We start from the raw sequence: 20,323 nt of genomic DNA on the forward strand, positions 1-20,323 counted from the left end.
AAGTCAAGAGCCTGGGGTCTATTAAGACCGCTACCTGTTCCTGATAGACCATGGAGGATGATCTCCATGGATTTTATCGTCGAACTCCCTCCTTCAGAGAACCATTCAACGATTTTCGTCGTAGTCGATAGACTCACCAAAATGGCCCACTTCTTGCCCATGAAGGGCACCCCCTCAGCCGCAGAGACTGCCAACACCTTTGTTAAGGAGATTGTGAGGCTCCATGGCATTCCCGCCAACATCACATCTGATAGGGGGGTGCAGTTCACCTCAAGGTTCTGGAGGGCGCTCTGCGGAACTCTGAAAATCGACCTTTGCCTGTCCTCAGCCTACCACCCACAGACCAACGGCCAGACCGAGAGGACGAATCAGACACTGGAGCAGTATCTTCGCTGTTTCTCGTCCTTCTCCCAAGACGACTGGGTCTCTCTTCTACCGATGGCTGAGTTTGTTTACAACAACACAGTCCACTCGGCCACCAAGCAGTCCCCTTTTTATGCGAACTTTGGCTTCCATCCATTATTCTTGTCTGGCAGTCTTCCCGAGTGTTCGGTACCAGCGGTACAGGAAAGTCTTAACTTCTTTGAAGTGAATAACAAACTTCTACAGGAAACCCTGACCAAGTCACAGGAGCACAACAAAGAAGTCTTCGACAGAAGGAGAAGAGGGGAGCTGGATCTTAAGGTTGGAGATCGGGTCTGGTTATCCACCTTGAACCTTAGACTGTCTTGCCCCTCCAAAAAGTTGGGCCCGAAATTCGTGGGTCCCTTCCCGATCAAGAGAAAATTAAACGACGTGGCTTTTGAACTCAAACTTCCTGAATCCTTCCGAATCCATCCAGTCTTCCATGTGTCACTTCTCAAACCCGCAGTCCCGGATCCCTTCGCCGACAGAATCTCCAGTCCTCCGGAACCCGTGATGGTCAATGGGGAAATTGAATTTGAAATTGAAGCCATACTGGATTGCAGGAAGAGACAGAACCAGGTTCAATTTTTGGTCAAGTGGAAGGGGTACGGACCTGAGGAGAACTCCTGGGAGCCAGAAGCTAACATCCACGCTAAGGGACTCATCCGTGCCTTCAAAAATTCCCACCCAAGTAAGATGGCTCGTTTGGGCATCCGGAGGCTGCCCCTTGGGAGGGGGCAATGTCACGATCACTCTGGCGTTTCGGTCGCACACGGGAGACTTACCTGCAGAAGCCTGTCGTTGAGAACCCGTCGTTTCCCCTTGACGCGCGCTAAAGCGAACGAACGCACGCGCGTCAACATGAACGGGCGCACTCGTGCACGTGGGGTCACGAACGGGCGCACGTCCACTCGCGGGGGCACGCTGACCCGTCGCACGACCGTTTTGGCGCCCTAAGGACTTCTTAAGGCCCTTGCTCTACTCCATCTTTGCTGTCCAGTCTACAGCGTGTTCTGTGATCCTGCTATTCTGTACCTGTACCCGTTACCTTGGTTCCTGATACCCGGCTAGTTCTTGACCTAGATCCGTTGCTGCCTGCCTACGACTTCTGCTTGTCTGACCACGTCTCTGCCTCATCCTCTTGTACCACGCTGATCGATTCCTGCTGACCCGGCCTGCACCCGACCCTGCTGTTCCTGCCTACCCGTTGGATTCCCTGTACTTCCTGACGGCCACCTGCCTGCCAGTCTACCCACATGTGCCTGTCTACACCAGCCAAGTACCACCAGCTCTACCTACTCGCTGTCGGTATCCTGCTGTTATCCGGACCGGTCTCCATCTGCCAGGCACTTGTGCCCTCTGAACTTTTGAATTCCTGTCACCATCTCCAGGGGTTCATTAGCCAGTTGATACGAGGGGCCGCTCCCTGCATTCCGGGCTCAACCACTAGGTACGTGACAAGAAGCCACATAAAATAGATTGATTTGCATTTTAATGAGTGAAATAAGTATTTGTCCCCTTCTTTGACCCCCAACTTAGTACTTGGTGTCAAAACCCTTGTTTGCAATCACAGAGGTCAGACGTTTCTTGTAGTTGGCCACTAGGTTTGCACACATCTCAGGAAGGATTTTGTCCCACTTCTCTTTGCAGATCCTCTCCAAATCATTAAGGTTTCCAGGCTGACGTTTCTTCATATAGTTTCTATAGGATTAAGGCCTGAAGACTGGCTAGGCCACTTCAGGATCTTAATGTGCTTCTTCTTGAGCTACTCCTTTGTTGCCTCGACAGTGTGTTTTGGGTTATTGTCACGCTGGAATAACCATCCACAACCCATTTTCAATGCCCTGGCTGAGGGAAGGAGGTTCCCATCCAAGATTTGATGGTGCATGGCCCTGTCCATCATCCCTTTGATGTGGAAAGAAAAACACCCCCAAAGCATAATTTTTCCACCTCCGTGTGGGGATGATGTTCTTGGGGTCATAGCCAGCATACCTCCTTCTCCAAACATGGCGAGTTGAGTTGATGCCAAAGAGCTTGATTTTGGTCTCATCTTTCACCCAGTTCTCCTCTGAATCAGAATCATTCAGATGTTCATCAGCAAACTTCAGCTGGGCCTGTGCATGTGCTTTCTTCAGCAAGGGGACCTTGTGGGCCCTGCAGGATTTCAGTTTTCTTGGTGACTATGGTCCCAGCTCCCTTGAGATCATGGAGAAAATTCTCCCATGTAGTTCTTGGCTGATTACTCACCATTCTTATTATCATTGAAATTCCAGTCGGTCGGGTGGGTCTAGTGCACTTATCCCATCTATGGTGGGCAGCGCTTCTCCCGGGCTTCATCAGTGGCTTCCCTTGCTCGGCAGCGGCGGCATTGGCTTTCCCTTCCCCCGCTCTTCCCGGGCCTGGTGGGGGCTTCCATTTCCTCCCTCCTACTCAGCGGCCAAATGGTACTCTTCTCTTTTCGGCCAATTGGAAAACGGGTCTCAGATCTGCTTTTGTTTGTCTGGATTGAGGATCGGTTTTTCAATAGCGAATATTCATTTGCTGTTGTAACACCTGGGTGGGCTCCTGGCGCAATACTCTGCACCAGGAGCCCACCCTATTTTGAAGCCTATTAGGGCATCTGACTCTAACCTGGTGCTTAAAAAGAATATTCCCACTGCTGTAATTCATGCCCCTGGGCATCCTGAAAGGGGTCAGATGCATGAATAGGGGGTGGCAGTGTCCTGCAAAATAGTGACTGTGGATAGAGCATGGGGTGGTGGGTGTGGATAGAGGGGGAGGCGCTCCAAAACCCCTAATAGACAGGCCATCACATTTAACCCCTTGATCATCCCTAGTGTTAACCCCTTCCCTGCCAGTGACATTTATACAGTAATCAGTGCATTTTTATAGCAATGGTCCTAAAAAAGTGTCAAAAGTGTCCGATCTGTCTGCCGCAATGTTGGAGTTCCGCTAAAAATCACTGATTGGCCTGGTTATTAAGGGAGAACATCTTCTGGTCCTTAAGTGGTTAAGTGTTAAGGGTAAAACAAATCTAAATGCCTAAGCCCAATTTTGCAATTTTGACATGTGTTAGTAAAACCGTACATATCATCACAACTACTTTGTGCATTCAGGTGGATTATACCACGTTTTTTCAGGACAAATTGGGCTTCCATTTGGTGGTAAATGGTACTGGATATCTCCTTTTCTTTATTATTATCAAAGATAAGCTGGTCCAAAATAGTAAAATATATATATATATTTTTATGTAAATGTATATTTCTTGCTACTACCATAATCTACTACCAAAGAACAACCCAAAATAAATGTTCCTGACCTTTGACCTTGACCTTTGACCCTGACGTTGACCCAAACACTGACCCTGGCACTGACCTAGATCAAATCTTGATCAAGGCATTCTTTTTTTTTTTTTAATTATTATTATTATTATTATTATTATTATTTTTAAAAGAAAAAAACATTTCTTTTTTTTTCTATCTCTGCAAGGACAGAGAATGATGCAATGTATCGCTCTCGTCCACTCACAGATACAGAAAACACAGGGGTGGGCTTCATATTGACTGGTCGCTGTGATATCCAATCAAAGGATATCACAGCGATCAGGTGATTACTGTTGGGTATCCTGTAACTCAAGTTCCAGGCCATACACAACTGAATAATATAGCGAAATTTGGCCAAACCATTATCGTTTTTCTTTAGGGATTCATTTAGTAACAGGGGGTAAAATCCCGCCATGTACTTTAGCCCTTAAAAACATATAGCAGTACCACATATGAAATTGGTAAAATTGCATATATAGGGAAAGGTGGTTGTTAGCAGTAGCCATCCAATGGGCTGACTGTTTTACTAGATTAAAAAAAAAACACAGTTCTGTATTTTGCTGGTGTCTGATTGGTTACAACTGAAAGACTATTGCCCCATACACACAGTCGGAAATTCCGATTGAAAAAGTCCAATCGGATTATGTTGTCGGAAAATCCGATCGCGTGTGGGCTCTATTGGACTTTTTCCGTTGGAATTTCCGACGGAAGAAGTTTGAGAGCTGGATCTAAAATTTTCCGACAACAAAATCCGATCTGACTTTTTCCGATCGTGTGTAGAGAATTCCGACAGACAAAGACACGCATGCTCAGAATAAATTACAAGACGAAAGCGACCGTGTGTATGCAAGTTTCGGCCAAAATCCACTGGAAAAAATCCAACGGATTTTGTGGTCGGAATGTCCGATCGTGTGTATATTGCATATATGTATTTCCAATCATGGTAGGAGACTTTCGGAGTTATTTATTTCTAAGCTCTATGCTAGCAGGCTAACAATGACACTCTACCTGCTACAGCTGCCAATGATTACCTGAACTATTTATTGAAAACAATCTTCAGCAGAGGAAAATATTACAACATGCTGGTAAATCATTCTAAATGATGTTTCCTATTTTGATCAGACACAGGCAGTCATTTTTTTTTGTATGCTTTGATTACTTCACATATGCTGAGCCTCTGATTTTTCATTGGCAAATCAGACAAGAAAGTCCACCTGGGCTTCCCGAAATTATTAGCACTCTGTCTTCCGCCATTAGTGGCTTGGGTTTAAAATTCCTGCCAGCAACACTGTAGTTGATATGAGCTCTGACTTGCTAGTATTTTCCACAACAGTATACAAGAAAAAATAAGGAGCTGTAACAACCACAATCAAAGATATAAAAATATATAAAATGCTAGGCTTGATAACACCCAGATGAGCTTGTAATCTAAAATGAAAAGCGATAATAGAGAAGAGTTCATTTTGGCGGTGGTGGTTGAGTTGTAAAAGCAACAGTTATGGAAATAGCACAAGAAAACCATATGTTGAGATAGAGAAATGTTGTGGATCAATGCTACCCAGCTTTTTGCAAAGCTACAGCAAAGGCTTGGGTGGTTGGTTACCAACAAAAGTGCAGAAGAAGGTTCCAGATGAAAATAAGCAGTGCAACAAAATTCTTGGAGATGTAAATGAAAAGTAATGACCCGAGAGGAAGACGAAAAAGGCTTGTGATTAAAGTAATGTTGATTTGGCTTGTTGCAAAGATATAGTAGAGGCTTGGATGGTTGGTTACCAACAACGTTCAGAAGGATGTTCCAGATTTAAAAACAAAAAAAAAAAACATTGCAACAAATGTCTTGGAGATGTAAATGGAAAGAAATTATTAATGAAGAAGACAAAATAGTCTTGTAGATAGAGCAAAGTCAATCTGGCCTTGGATGGTTGGTTACCAACAACGTGCAGAAGAATGTTCCAGATTTAAAAACAAAAAAAAAACATTGCAACAAATGTCTTGGAGATCTAAATGAATAGAAATTATCAATGAAGAAGACAAAATAGGCTCGTAGATAGAGCAAAGTCAATCTGTAGGCTTTGATGGTTGGTGACCAACAGCAAATGGAAGAGCCCTGGGAAATTTTGGAGAGGTCTCTGAGAAGTAATGACTGCTGGCAAAAAGGAAAAAAGTGAAACCCAGAGAAGAGCAATGGACAGAGGGGCTGCGGCACTAAGGGGACGAACAGGTCAGAAAACTGTAAGCCCAATGTGTAAGGGGTGTAGGTCCAACCTGATTGGAGATCGAAGTTCAGATTGCCGAGGTGGAGCCGCAAGGATTGTTCACGTGAAGGATGCTGGGAATGCATTGTGGAAAGTTCAGGTGACTTGGAAGTTCCCCTCCCACCCTTCGTAGACTTGCAGTTGTTGTCAGTCTGTGTTGTCACAGCAGAGGGGAAGGGAGGGAAACAGCGCAATCACTCTGGTGTAGGAAGTTCCAAAGAAAAGTTAAAAATGAATACTCACAAAAGTATGAAAACCACACTTGTGTATATGGGAGTCCACGGGAGAGTGGAAGCCAATGGTGGAGGCACAGTGCTAAGAGAGTGCAGGTGGATGGATGCAAGAGAGTGCAGGTGGATTGATGCATGATGAGCTGCTACAGGCACAAAGTCCCGATCTCTGTGCCACTGGCTGTAAATGGAGAAATGGCTTTGACAGTCCAGTAAGCATGTGTAATGTCGTGGCTTCCTCGTTCCCGGTGTCAATGTCCAAAGGATTGCATTGTCCACCTGGAGTCCAGGGTCACAGGATGCATTTCAAGGGACCTTCCTCTTCCTCAACTGACCCCAAATGAGCTACCTGCTCTGTTTAAATAGCCCCCCCCCCCCCCAAAATAGAACCACCGCAGACACCAAAATCCTGTCTCAATTACTGAAAGTGGAACTTCAGCCATTTTTTTAATCTTTCCATCTATTAAATCTTCTGCCCTTGTTGTTTTAATTTAGTAAAATTTTTTATTTTCTGCCAGTAAATACCTTATACAGCCCACTTCCTGTTTCTTGTCTGGTAAAAAGCCTAGGCTTATGACATCATGCACAGCTCTCTCTCACTTCCATGAGTGTTTGTCGGGAAAGGAGGGGTGAGTCATAAGAGGGCCAATGAGAGCTGAAGAGCTGGAGGTGTGCCTCTGCGTGTCTGTGTAAATCCAGGACGTGAACAGGCAGCAGCTTCAGCTGCCCACAGTTAAAATGGTTGCAGCCAGACTCAGTGGAGGGAGATTTCTGCAGCATATTTGGCAAGTACAGAATCACAGTATATATAAAATAATATGATATGCAAAGTGGTTGGAGGGAAACTTCAGAAGATGTTTTTAATTATAAATTATGTGAGCAGACTGCAGTTCCTCTTGAAGCTCTAGGCTAACTACAAGATGTGGACTGGAGCAATCCATCCTAAGCACAGCCTGTCACAGTGGTTATGACACTTTATGGAATGTAAGTCAGCCATTTCCCCTCTGTTGGTATAGTACGGGGGTCGGCAACCTGTAGATCGTGGACAGGTGACTGGTAGATCGCAGTCTGGGTTTGCTGACCTGTCATTCCAGAACATTAAACAAAGTGCATTGCAGAGGGACTACTTGTAAAGTTGGAGCTTTGGTAGGGAGTGAGAGCTGCACGAGCTGATGCCTCCGCTGTAGTGCCGGCCCCTGTCCCAATGCCAAATGATACCAACTGCACTTCACCTCTTATTCTGGCTAGTGGTCTACAGAGTGGTGCCAGCAGCAGGAAAGAAGAGATCTTCAAGTCAGTGTGAAGATATACACTGGGCATAATAGTATAGGGCTGCTTTCACACTGAACCAAGACTCAACCGCAGGGTTTTACCACCCCCCAACTACTCGTGAAGGAGCCCCAGGGGTCTCACTGTACAGTATGTAGTTTTACACAAGCATTGAGATATGCATACTTCTGGAGAGATATAGATAATATTCATGTCTGATGTTCATTCTAAATGTTTTGATTTCTGTTTTACATGCTATTTTTTATTCATTTATTTATTTATTATTCTAATATTATTTATATATATATATATATATATATATATATATATATATATATATATATGCCACCCCCATCAAATCATTCTCTGCAGCTGTTACCTTTTGTACCACCACCCCCTCCCTATAGAATGTAAGCTCTACGAGCCGCGCCCTCCTGTACCTTTTGTATTGAACTGTACTGTAATTGTGTTGTTCCCCCTATACATCGTAAAGCGATGCGTAAACTGTTGGCACTATATAAATTGTGTATAATAATAATAATAATACATACATACATTGTTTTACAGATGGAGCCCCTTCTCCATCTTGACAGCAGCATACCTAGGTCATCAGTTCCTTTTGTCTAGCTATAAGGGCTACCTGCTCATAGTCAAAGGCCCCCCAATGTTAGTTTGTATTAATTGTCTTTATTCATTTCATGGATAATTTTCTACTAGTAAGGGCGGCGAGCTGTGACTTTTAGTGGAACTGCGACATTGCGATGCACAGATCGGACACTTTTGACAAATTTTTTGGGACCATTGACATTTATACAGCGATCAGTGCTATAAAAAGGCACTTATTACTGTGTAAATATCACTGGTAGGGAAGGGGCTAACACTAGGGGGCGATCAAGGGGTTAAATGTGTTCCCTCATGTGTGTTTCTGACTGTGGGGGGATGTGACTGACTAGAGGAGGAGACAGATCTCTGTTCCTGTTTAGTAGGAACAGACGATCTGTCTCTTCTCTCCTGTCAGAACAGGGATTTGTGTGTTTACACATCCACGTTCTGGCTCTCCTGCCGCAATCATGCATGGCCGGAGGTTGTTGCGACCACACGCATTGGGTCCCCTGCTGTGTAGCACGCACGTGCACCTGCTATAGCTGTTTAAAGGGCCGATATAAAGCTATGGCGATTTGTGGGAACGATCCGACCTACCGCAGTATAATGACGACGGCTGGTCGGCAAGTGCTGAACATGTGTTATAACAACCCCCTTCCTCTAACTAAAAGCCTAAAATACTCATCTAAATGAGTGATGGTGTAACAATGTCAGAAAGAAGCCATTTCAGTCGGCAAGAGCACAGACTGCAGCGCTGGATCACCAGTTGCCACACTGGCAGTGGTACTGGCAAGGGACACAAACAGCAGACTTGGGTCAGTAAAGAAATGCAAAAAATATATATATATATATATATTGTAGACATGTCACTGGAGAAGTGATCGAGGGGGTGTACATCTCACCTAGGTTGCGACATAGTGTGAGATGGTAAATCCAGGATGGATCAGTTTCTCAGCAGCGATATGCTGTTGAGTGGTTAAGTAATTTTGCCGGGCCTGGGTTTATATGGAATGGCAGGTAGGTTTGGTAGAGGGACCTGTCATTCCACATCCCCCGATCCAGTTCTGGGTTTGGGATCAGGTGAGCTTTGATCCTAATTAGCCTGGGAAGGTAAAGGCTCTGCAAGGCCTGCAGGTGATTGCTCCCAGCCAGGGAATGAACAGCCTGTATGTTGAAGGAAGCTGCAAGCACAGACACTGCTGGAGCTAAAACCCACCCTGCGATATCCAGACGAAAAGACGCTGTCTTTATAAATGTCAGATAGGTGAGAAGAACCTGTTAGTAAGCGCCCAGCCGGGCTAGGTCTTTTGTTTATTTTGTTGTACTTAGAAAGCACGGTGTTGCTGTATGTTTTGTTTGCTGGACTGTTTGTACCACGAATAAACGCCAAGATCTGCTTCATATATTCCAAGTCTGCTGTGAACTGTGTCCAAACACACCCTACCCCGGGAAGATCCCTTACAATTGGTGTTCGAATGCGGGCAACAGACGGTTGCTAGGGGCAACGGTGTGGACAGACTTGGCTACAGCTGCTTATGTCCTGGGTGAAAGCTGCATCTAAACTCCAAGAACAGTCCAGCAACATGGAGGAGATGCTGAAGCAGTTTATGCAAGTGAGTTTGCAACAACAGCAGGCTCAGACAGAGGCCAATAAACGACATGAACAGTCCATGGCTGAACAACAGCAGATGATGGCTGCACAACAGCAGGCGCAGACAGAGGCCAATAGACGACATGAACAGTCCATGGCTGCACAACAGCAGATGATGGCTGCACAACAACAACTTCTCGAGCACCTGATAGCAAATCGAGAGGCGCCTGTGGTTGCTAATCCACCCACAGTGGAGGGAGCCGCTCCAGAAAATTTTTTTGGGAGAAGGACTGTGCAGAAAGCGCTGCAAAAGATGACTGCTGAGGACGATGTTGAGGCCTTTCTAACAATATTTGAGCGCGTGGCTGAGCGAGAGAAGTTACCAGCCGCTGAATGGGCAGAGGTAATTGCGCCCTATTTAACAGGTGAACCTCAAAAGGCCTACTATGACCTCAGTGAGCAAGAGGTCAAGGACTATACTCGGCTAAAAGCAGAGATACTTGCCCGACTAGGAGTTACTACTGCGGTCCGTGCCCGGAGGGTACGCAACTGGAGCTACAGTCTGGACCAATCAGCGAGGTCCCAGATGTATGACCTAATCCATTTGGCAAGAAAGTGGTTGGAGCCAGACACTTCTACTCCTGCACAAATCCTAGAGAAGATCGTGATGGATCGCTACCTCCGAGCACTTCCTACTGACCTGCAACGCTGGGTGGGACAAGGTGATCCTAAGGATGCAAACGAACTTGTCAACCTTGTGGAGAGGTTCCAGGCGACTGAGGACTACCTCCGTGATGTTCCTGCAGCATCTTCACCTCCCCGGAGCGCCAGACCTGTGCCGTCAGCTGGTAAGAGACTTCCATCTATTGGGGGAGTGTGGAGGGCTGCTGATGGAGGGATAAGGGCTCAAGTGGTGTCTCAGGGACAAAAGACTGGTGATGGTCCCGGGTGGCTAAGGGGCTCTAAAAAGGACTCCTTGCCAAGGAGACCAGCCCCTATCCAGTGTTGGAGATGCCATGAGGCGGGACACGTGTCTGCCCATTGCCCTCTTACCTCTGAACCCATGGAATGTGACGCTAGCCGGCGCCAGTCGCTATTTGCGGAACCATCTTGTGCTGCAGTTCCTGGACTAGAGACTGAACCGCAAATCTGCAACATCACAATCAATGACTTTCCTGTTAAAGCGTTAATGGACTCAGGAAGCCTCGTAACCTTGGTGCATGCTAGCCTGGTGGCTGGGGACTTAGAGCCTAACAAGCATATGAGTGTTGTGTGCATACATGGTGATACAAAAGTGTACCCTATAGTGCGGGCTAAAGTCGGGACTAAACAAGGCACCGTACAATATGAAGTGGGTGTGGTTAAAAACCTCATGCATGATGTAATATTGGGCCGCGATTTTCCGTTATTCTGGGCTCTCTGGGAAAAAAGAGAAATCCCCAAAAGGAGTGAGGATACCTCTAAGGAGGTTGCCTTGTCCGCGGTGAATGATAAAAGTATGCAGGATGAAAATGATTGTTTTCCTTTGCAGGTCCTGGTTGGGGAGGAGGATCCTCCCACTGAGCAAAATATACTAGACTTAGAGGTGTCTAGGGATAATTTTGGGGCTGCACAATTACAGGACCCCACTCTCAAAAATGCGAGAGAGCAGGTTACTGTTATGAATGGGGTACCTCAGGAACCAGATGCTGAAAAAAGATTTCCACATTTTTCGGTGACTAATGATCTTTTCTATAGAGTCAATAAGATTAAGGATGAGATTGTGGAACAGCTTCTGGTACCTAAGCCGTACCGGCGTCAGGTGCTTGACATGGCTCATAACCATGTTCTTGGGGGACACTTGGGGACTGACAAAACGAGAGAGAGGGTTCTCCAGAGATTTTTTTGGCCGGCCATATATGATGACATTAAAAAATACTGTGAGTCGTGCCCCACATGTCAGGTTAATGCCCCAGTGTCTCATTTTCGCAGTCCTTTGGTTTCGCTCCCTATTATAGAGGTGCCTTTTGAGCGTATTGCCATGGATTTAGTGGGTCCCATTGTAAAGTCAGCTAGAGGACACCAGTATATTTTGGTAGTCCTGGATTATGCGACCCGCTATCCTGAGGCTGTACCCTTAAGAAACACTGCATCTAAAACAATTGCACGTGAGTTGTTTTATATGTTCTCTAGGACTGGGATCCCCAAAGAAATCCTAACTGACCAAGGTACGCCATTTATGTCGAAAGTAATGAAGGAGTTATGCAAACTATTTAAAATCTCACACATCCGTACCTCTGTATACCACCCCCAGACGGACGGATTGGTGGAGAGATTTAATAAAACTTTGAAACATATGTTGAAGAAAGTGGTGGAAAAAGATGGTCGTGACTGGGATCATTTATTACCCTACCTCATGTTTGCTATTAGGGAAGTGCCCCAAGCGTCCACCGGGTTCTCACCATTCGAGTTGGTCTATGGTCGTCACCCTAGGGGTCTACTGGACATCGCAAAAGAGACATGGGAGAATGAGTCCACCCCATACAAGAGTGTTATTGAACATGTAGCACAAATGCAGGACCGTATAGCCACTGTAATGCCCCTCGTAAGGGAACACCTCCAGAGGGCTCAAGAGGCCCAAAGTAGGATTTACAACCGGTCCGCAAGAATCAGGACATTCAACCCAGGCGATAGGGTCCTTATACTAGTCCCCACTGTTGAGAGTAAATTCTTGGCGAAGTGGCAAGGTCCCTATGAAATTGTTGAAAAGATCAGTGAGGTGAACTACAAGGTGCACCAACCAGGTAGAAGGAAGCCTTTCCAAGTTTATCACATAAACTTGATCAAGCCCTGGAAAGACAGGGAATCCTTGGTGGCGACAAATACTGTTAATAATTTGTCACAACCAATCCCTCCAGTCAAGGTAGGTGATACTCTATCAGTGTCACAGAAACAGGAGGCTCAGGAATTTCTACAGAAAAACAAAAACAAGTTCTCTGACCTCCCAGGGCGTACACACCTCATCCATCATCACATTGAAACTGAGCCTAGAAGCAGAGTAAACCTTAAGCCCTATAGGATACCGGAGGCACGTAGGGAAGCCGTATCTGCCGAGGTAAAACGTATGCTTGCTCTGGGGGTAATTGAGGTGTCCCAGAGTGAATGGTCCAGCCCAATTGTGCTAATCCCAAAGCCCAATGGAACTTGGAGGTTCTGTAACGATTTCAGAAAGTTGAATGAGATCTCCAAGTTCGATGCGTATCCTATGCCCAGGGTAGATGAGTTAATTGAGAAGTTGGGTAACGCCAGGTACATAACCACCCTCGATCTCACAAAGGGCTACTGGCAGATTCCACTGTCTGCTGAGGCTAAAGAGAAAACGGCATTCTCTACCCCTGATGGACTATTCCAGTATGTAGTGATGCCATTCGGGTTACATGGAGCGCCTGCAACCTTCCAGAGGTTGATGGACTTAATTCTGCGACCACATCGTGATTACTCAGCTGCCTACCTCGATGATGTGGTCATTTTTAGCCCTGATTGGGAAAGTCACCTCTGTAAGGTACAGGCCGTGTTGGATGCCATAAGTGATGCGGGGTTGACCATAAATGCCGAGAAGTGTGCTCTAGCCCTAGAAGAGGCCAAATATCTGGGCTACATTATTGGGAGAGGGTTGATTAAGCCACAGCTAAATAAGATTGAGGCAATACAGAATTGGCCTAGACCCCTGACAAGGAAACAGGTTAGAGCTTTCCTGGGTATTACGGGGTATTACCGTAGATTTGTGCCGAACTTTGCCACAGTTGCTGCTCCACTAACTGACTTGACAAAGGGCGGAAAGACAGCAATGGTCACGTGGACCCCAGAGGCCGAGAAGGCTTTCCAAAGCCTTAAGTCTGCCTTGTGCCAACCACCTGTGTTAATCACCCCCGATTTCAGGCGAGAATTTCTGGTCCAGACAGATGCCTCTAACACAGGCTTAGGTGCAGTACTCTCACAAGTAGTGAATGGTGAGGAGCATCCAGTGACGTACTTGAGTAGGAAACTAACCCCGGCCGAGAAAAATTATGCCATTGTGGAGCGAGAATGTTTGGCAGTAAAGTGGGCTCTAGAAGCTTTAAAGTATTACTTGCTAGGCAGGAAATTCAAGTTGGTGACAGACCATGCCCCCCTAACATGGATGAAGTTAAACAAGGAGAGAAATGCAAGAGTGACTAGATGGTTTCTGTCCCTACAAAACTTTAATTTCACTGTGGAACACAGGCCAGGGAAATTACAGGCAAATGCTGACGCATTGTCAAGGGTAAGTTGTCTGTGGGGACAAAAGGCTCAGCCCTCCGGTCTGAAAAAGAGGGGGGGGGATATGTAGACATGTCACTGGAGAAGTGATCGAGGGGGTGTACATCTCACCTAGGTTGCGACATAGTGTGAGATGGTAAATCCAGGATGGATCAGTTTCTCAGCAGCGATATGCTGTTGAGTGGTTAAGTAATTTTGCCGGGCCTGGGTTTATATGGAATGGCAGGTAGGTTTGGTAGAGGGACCTGTCATTCCACATCCCCCGATCCAGTTCTGGGTTTGGGATCAGGTGAGCTTTGATCCTAATTAGCCTGGGAAGGTAAAGGCTCTGCAAGGCCTGCAGGTGATTGCTCCCAGCCAGGGAATGAACAGCCTGTATGTTGAAGGAAGCTGCAAGCACAGACACTGCTGGAGCTAAAACCCACCCTGCGATATCCAGACGAAAAGACGCTGTCTTTATAAATGTCAGATAGGTGAGAAGAACCTGTTAGTAAGCGCCCAGCCGGGCTAGGTCTTTTGTTTATTTTGTTGTACTTAGAAAGCACGGTGTTGCTGTATGTTTTGTTTGCTGGACTGTTTGTACCACGAATAAACGCCAAGATCTGCTTCATATATTCCAAGTCTGCTGTGAACTGTGTCCAAACACACCCTACCCCGGGAAGATCCCTTACAATATATATATATATATATATATATATATATATATATATATATATATATATATATATATATAAAACAAACATGGTGAATTAGAGGGAGGGATTGGAAAAATGATTGAGAATGCCTGGAGATCAGCGTCAAGACCATGATCTGAACCTGCAACCTCTAGCTGTGTCTGGCAGTAACTCTTGTTGCTGAGCCACCTGAGATGCTGGACAGCTCCTTAAAAACAATTCCTTGATAAATATCGCCTTGAACTTTGTCTCTGGTGAGCCTTGAACTCTTTGCTCCTCCCATGAACTTCCTATTCAAGCCATGTCTCTACACTTCCTGTTTGTCAGATTATTGTGCTCTACCCAGCCAATATCTCACTTTTGTCACTCCTGCTGCCATCTTTGCTACCACTCATTACTAGTGTTGCCACCTCATCCCTTTGAGCCCGAACATACATGAATTACAGGTTCGGAGGCTAATTTAATGCAGATAAGGCACCAAGTGAGTTTAATTACCACCTTAATCAGCCACAGAACCTGTGTAATCGAAATGTGTTTGGGTTTAAAGGGACGAGGTGGCAACCCTAGTAACGAGTGGTAGGAAAGATGGCAGCAGGAATGACAAGAGTGAGATATTGGCTGGGTAGAGCACAATAATCTGACAAACAGGAAATGTAGAGATATGGCTTGAATAGGAAGTTCATGGGAGGAGCAAAGAGTGTATTAATATGTGTTTGGTTTTAAAGGGATGAGGTGGCAACCCTACTCGTTACCGATCTTTGGCTTGTTCCCCGACTAAACGTCCGTTTGATGCGAACCTGCAATTACTTGTTACCAACCTTTGGTTTGTTTACTGACTACGCATCCCTACCTGCTTTATCTTGCTCACCTCCTGGTGGGGTGATCCTGAGGCCCGCGACCTGGTACTAACTGGCAGCAAAACCCATCTCCACCATCAGGAGCTCTACTGAATGGTGCTGAGGCCCTGCATCTCGGATGAGCCTGTGTCATCTGCCAGGGAGACCTGCTTATATACCTATCCTGCTGGTCAGTGGGAGCCTCTCTATGGCTATAGCTACTGGTCTCTGAGCCTGTGACATTAGGCTTTAAGGCAATCTTTTAAATGCACCACAACATACCTAAAACTGGACAAGCACCATTTGTTTTAAAAATGCATCACACCACAATGCATTTATGCAATTTGGCATAGAGTAATGCATGTGTGTTGGGATGTGTTTGCAGGGGGCTTTGGGGTTCCCTTCAAAACAAACTGCAGATTATGATTTACTGCAAGCACAAATGTGAAGCCAGCCTAAATGTAATGAAAACGCACCTAAAATTTCCTTCTGTTGCCAATATGATCTCTAGACTGGTTCTCATTTATTTCAGTCAATGAAATATTGCTTCAGATGACAAAACATTTTGAAATAGGCACAAAGATAATTTTAGAAGATTGTGAAAGAGTAGGAAAAAAAACGTTGAAAGGCTCAGTACAATCATTTTGATTTTATCTCGCAATCCTTCGTGTGGTAATTATGTCATTAGAATCCTCATCATTTCATTTAAAGAGTGTTCTTTATGGAAGACTGAGATTAATTAATCTCATTAATTTAGACATTCTAAACTACCATAATGAACTTTTGTCAAGACTCATGTTAAAAACCCCATCCTCAAAATTAATAGGAAGATTACAAAAAAAAAAAAATGGGGCAGACTGCGGGCATTTAATTGAAATATGAAATGTAATATGCAGACAGTCCTGAGCAGGCTTCAAAATCAAAGGTGCTCGAAGTTGCCCACATACTGTACATGTGACAATCCTGCGCTGATCTGTCCAATTGCTGATCACTCAACCACGGGACCGCACAGCCCACTGCCTTCCCACTGCACCAAGCCAACCAAGGAATACAAGTAAATATACATTAATAGATACTAAACACCTAAAATACCTTTTATTGGCTGTGGCCCTTTACTGGTGTTAAATAAAAGTAAGCAAACGCCTAGTTTATTACCACAAAAAAAACATCTATTAAAAGCACACAACAGTGTTAGGCCGCGTACACACGGGCGGACTGTCTGACGGACTTGGTCCGCTGAAACGTGTTTCAGCGGACAATCCGCTCGTGTGTGGGCTTCAGCGGACTTTTTCAGCGGACAGTCTGGCAGACTAAGTCTTTCAGAATTTCCGTAATATTGTCCGTCCAAACTTGGTTTCAGCGGACAGTCCGCTCGTGAGTAGGCTAGTTCGACGGACTAAGTATGGCGCATGCTCAGAAAGGATTTACACGGCCGAAGGTTGCATTGCAGTGTATTGGACGTCGTATTTCTAGTCCCGTCGTACGTGCCGTACACGTCATCGCGCAAGCTTTCAGCGGACTGTCTGTTCGTCGTGTGTGGTCAAGTCCGTTCATTCAAAAGTAGGACGGACTGTCTGTCGGATTGTCTGACGGACTTAGTTGGACGGATAGTCCGCCCGTGTGTACGCGGCCTTTTACTCACAAAGTGGGAATAAAATCAAGCATGCCGTGTACATCTCCTTCCTTTGAGCTGTCCTCCAGGGTCTGTCCCCCAGAGCGTGTAAGCTTTTCCATTGTGTGGGCGTAGAGTCACCCATCTCACCAGTTTCAGTGTTGTATATGGCATGCTTGATTTTATTCCCACTAGGCATTTACACCCTCTTGTGTATATTTTTTCAGTGCTTGACAGGACCGTCTAGTCCAGTGTTTCTCAATTCCAGTCCTCATGACCCACTAACAGGTCATGTTTTCAGACTTTCCATTATTTTGCACAGGTGATTTGATCAGTTTCACTGCCTTAGTAATTACCCCAGCTGTTTCATCTGAGGGAAATCCTGAAAACATGACCTGTTAGTGGGCCATGAGGACTGGAATTGAGAAACACTGGTCTAGTCGAAGGAGACCATTGCCTATCTCAGTTCTGTAACCCCTCAGGATTTTAAATGATGAACCAAATGTATAGTAAAATAGATATTTATTGTTCAAAATATAATAGATCAGGCTTTCTCAACCTTTTAACCCTATAGGAACCCCAAAAATCATTTTCAGGTCTTGAGGAATCATTACTAAAAACTATTTTTCAGGGGTCAATAGAAAAATGCCCCTTATACTGGTGGTCAATATGTTACCCTTAAAATGGTGCTCAGAATGCCACCCTTAAAGACATCTAAAAATGTGTGTCATGCTGTTGGCTTTGCTATGTGATGCTGAACCTTAAACTCTTTAGGCACCATCAAAAAGGTGGTTCATCAGCCACAGCTCAAGGAACCCCTAGCAACCTCTGGAGGAACCCCAGGGTTCCACAGAACCATGGTTGAGAATGGCTGTAATAGATAATTGAAATAAGTACAAGTATCAACGAATATAATTCAAAAATGATTAAACATTAAAAACATGGTAGACATGAAACTTAGCTGCCTTGGACAGACATTATGGGCTAGCACAGATCAATGTCGGAAATGACACCTGACATGTTTCAGATAGAGATGTCCTTCTTCAGAGGCTTAATGTCACGTATAGCAGACGTATAGTCTTTCTATAATTTGAATGAATTAAAGATTAGTACAACAATATATATAATAATACATTTGCCTATTAGAATTACACTTTAAACCATAATTTGGCATGCTAAACCAAAACTAATGAAGATAGGACAATGGATTAGATGTGCTTACAAACACGGATCAGCCAACAGCAGACACACAAGGTGGTTGGGAAAGCGTCTGCACACCCAGGGCGTCTGGAGGCAAATGAGGCCACTCAAGGGTGGAATAGAGAGGGCATATACCCACTCCAAATGGCACCATAGCAGGGATGGGGGAGTATGGAAGTCGCTGCAGGAGCACCCAGTCAATGATGAAAAGTGGATCAACACTGGCTGACCGGCCTCTACAAATACAGCTTACAATTGTGCTAGTGTGAATCTGTGGGTATAAACATAAAGTAGTACCATGATGTTGTAAGTGCAAAACATAGCACAAAAGGTATTACAATGAATTGGAACAGTCAGTGTGCCATCTTAGGATCGACCTGTCCAGAATGATAATAGAAAATACAACCATCGCTGGCATACCTAGAAATGATGATATAACGATAAGTACCACTTGCAGCAGCGTGTGAGTATATAGCATACAATTGTATTGGTGTATTGGTGTATTGTATTGGTGTATATCTGTGGATGTAAACACAAAATGACATCAAAACAGCATGAATGCAGTATTTAAAAGTATTAAATATCTGGGTCAGTCGGTATCCCATCTTGAGACCAACCTGGCCAGAGCAAAAGTAGAGTTTAAACAATCGTTGGTGGTATACCTGGAGGTATGACATTGAAATGAATGTCTCAACAGCGCCGTTGCCCAATCAGATGACCGAGCACACTAAACAGACAAATTATATAGGAACAGATAGCTAGGGGCAGCCGCCTCCAATCGCTAATTAGCTGTGCACCACGGGTGCTCCTAGACGAGGTGGGGCGTGGCACCAGGCCGCCCATGGGGCAGAGTGGCGTCCCGCATTGTGTTGTCACTGGTGCGTGAACATCTCAAGCATCTGCACCCCATGCTGGGACGCAAACAGGAAGGGAATCACCCAACGCTTGTGAAGCTCAGAAGTACCCCGGACGCGGCCGACCTAACAGTCTGCCCCGGGGGGGGTCACCCACACGCTGCCACCCTCGGGTCCTCGTTTGGCAATTTTTCACACTTCCACACTGGGGTCACTTGTGTCCCCTCTGTCGCTGGTGGATTTGGGGGAGCTGATTCGCTGCCTGGAGTGTGGGTGGCCCCCCGGCACGGACCGTTAGGTCGGCCGTGTCTGGGGTACCTCTAGCCCTCACTTCACTTCCCAGTATAGGGCGCAGATGCTCGGGATAGTGTTTGGTTAAATAGAAGTAAGTTTAACCACTTGAACCATGGAAGGTTTACCCTCCTTCATGACCAGGCCATTTCTTGCGATATGGCACTACATAGTTACATAGTAGGTGAGGTTGAAAAAAGTCCATAAAGTCCATAGATGTCAGTATTACATTGTATATCCCTGTATATTGTGGTCGTTCAGGTGCTTATCTAATAGTTTTTTGAAACTATCGATGCTCCCTGCTGAGACCGCCACCTGCGGAAGGGAATTCCACATTCTTACCACTCTTATGCTGCGTACACACGACCAGACTTTCCTGCAGAAAAGGTCCAACGGTCTTCCCGACAGAGTTCCAACAGAGTTCTGACGGACTTCCAAACAAACAGACTTGTCCGCACACGAACGGACCAAAGTATGTTCGTTTTGAACATGATGACGTATGACCGGACTAGAAAAGGAAGTTCAATAGCCAGTAGCCAATAGCTGCCTTTGCGTCGTATTTGGTCGGTCGGACCAGCATACAGACAAACGGTTTTCCCGATAGAAATTGATTTTGTCGGACAGATTTGAAACATGTTCTATTTCTAGGTCAGTCTGAATTTTGGAAGAAAAAAGTCAGATGAAGCCCACACACACGATCGTAATATCCGATGGAATGATTCCATCTGACCTTTTCTGCCAGAAAGTTTGGTCGTGTGTACGCGGCATAACAGTAAAGAACCTTCTACGCAGTCTAAGGTTAAACCTCTTCTCTTCTAATCTTAATGAGTGGCCACCTGTCTTACTAAACTCCCTTCCACTGAAAAGTTTTATCCCTATTTATTTTAACTGACAAATAACAA

This window comes from Lithobates pipiens, unplaced genomic scaffold (assembly GCF_037356315.1).
Source record: "Lithobates pipiens isolate NorthernLeopardFrog02 unplaced genomic scaffold, aLitPip1_a1.2 Scaffold_30, whole genome shotgun sequence".
Taxonomy (NCBI): Eukaryota; Metazoa; Chordata; class Amphibia; order Anura; family Ranidae; genus Lithobates; species Lithobates pipiens.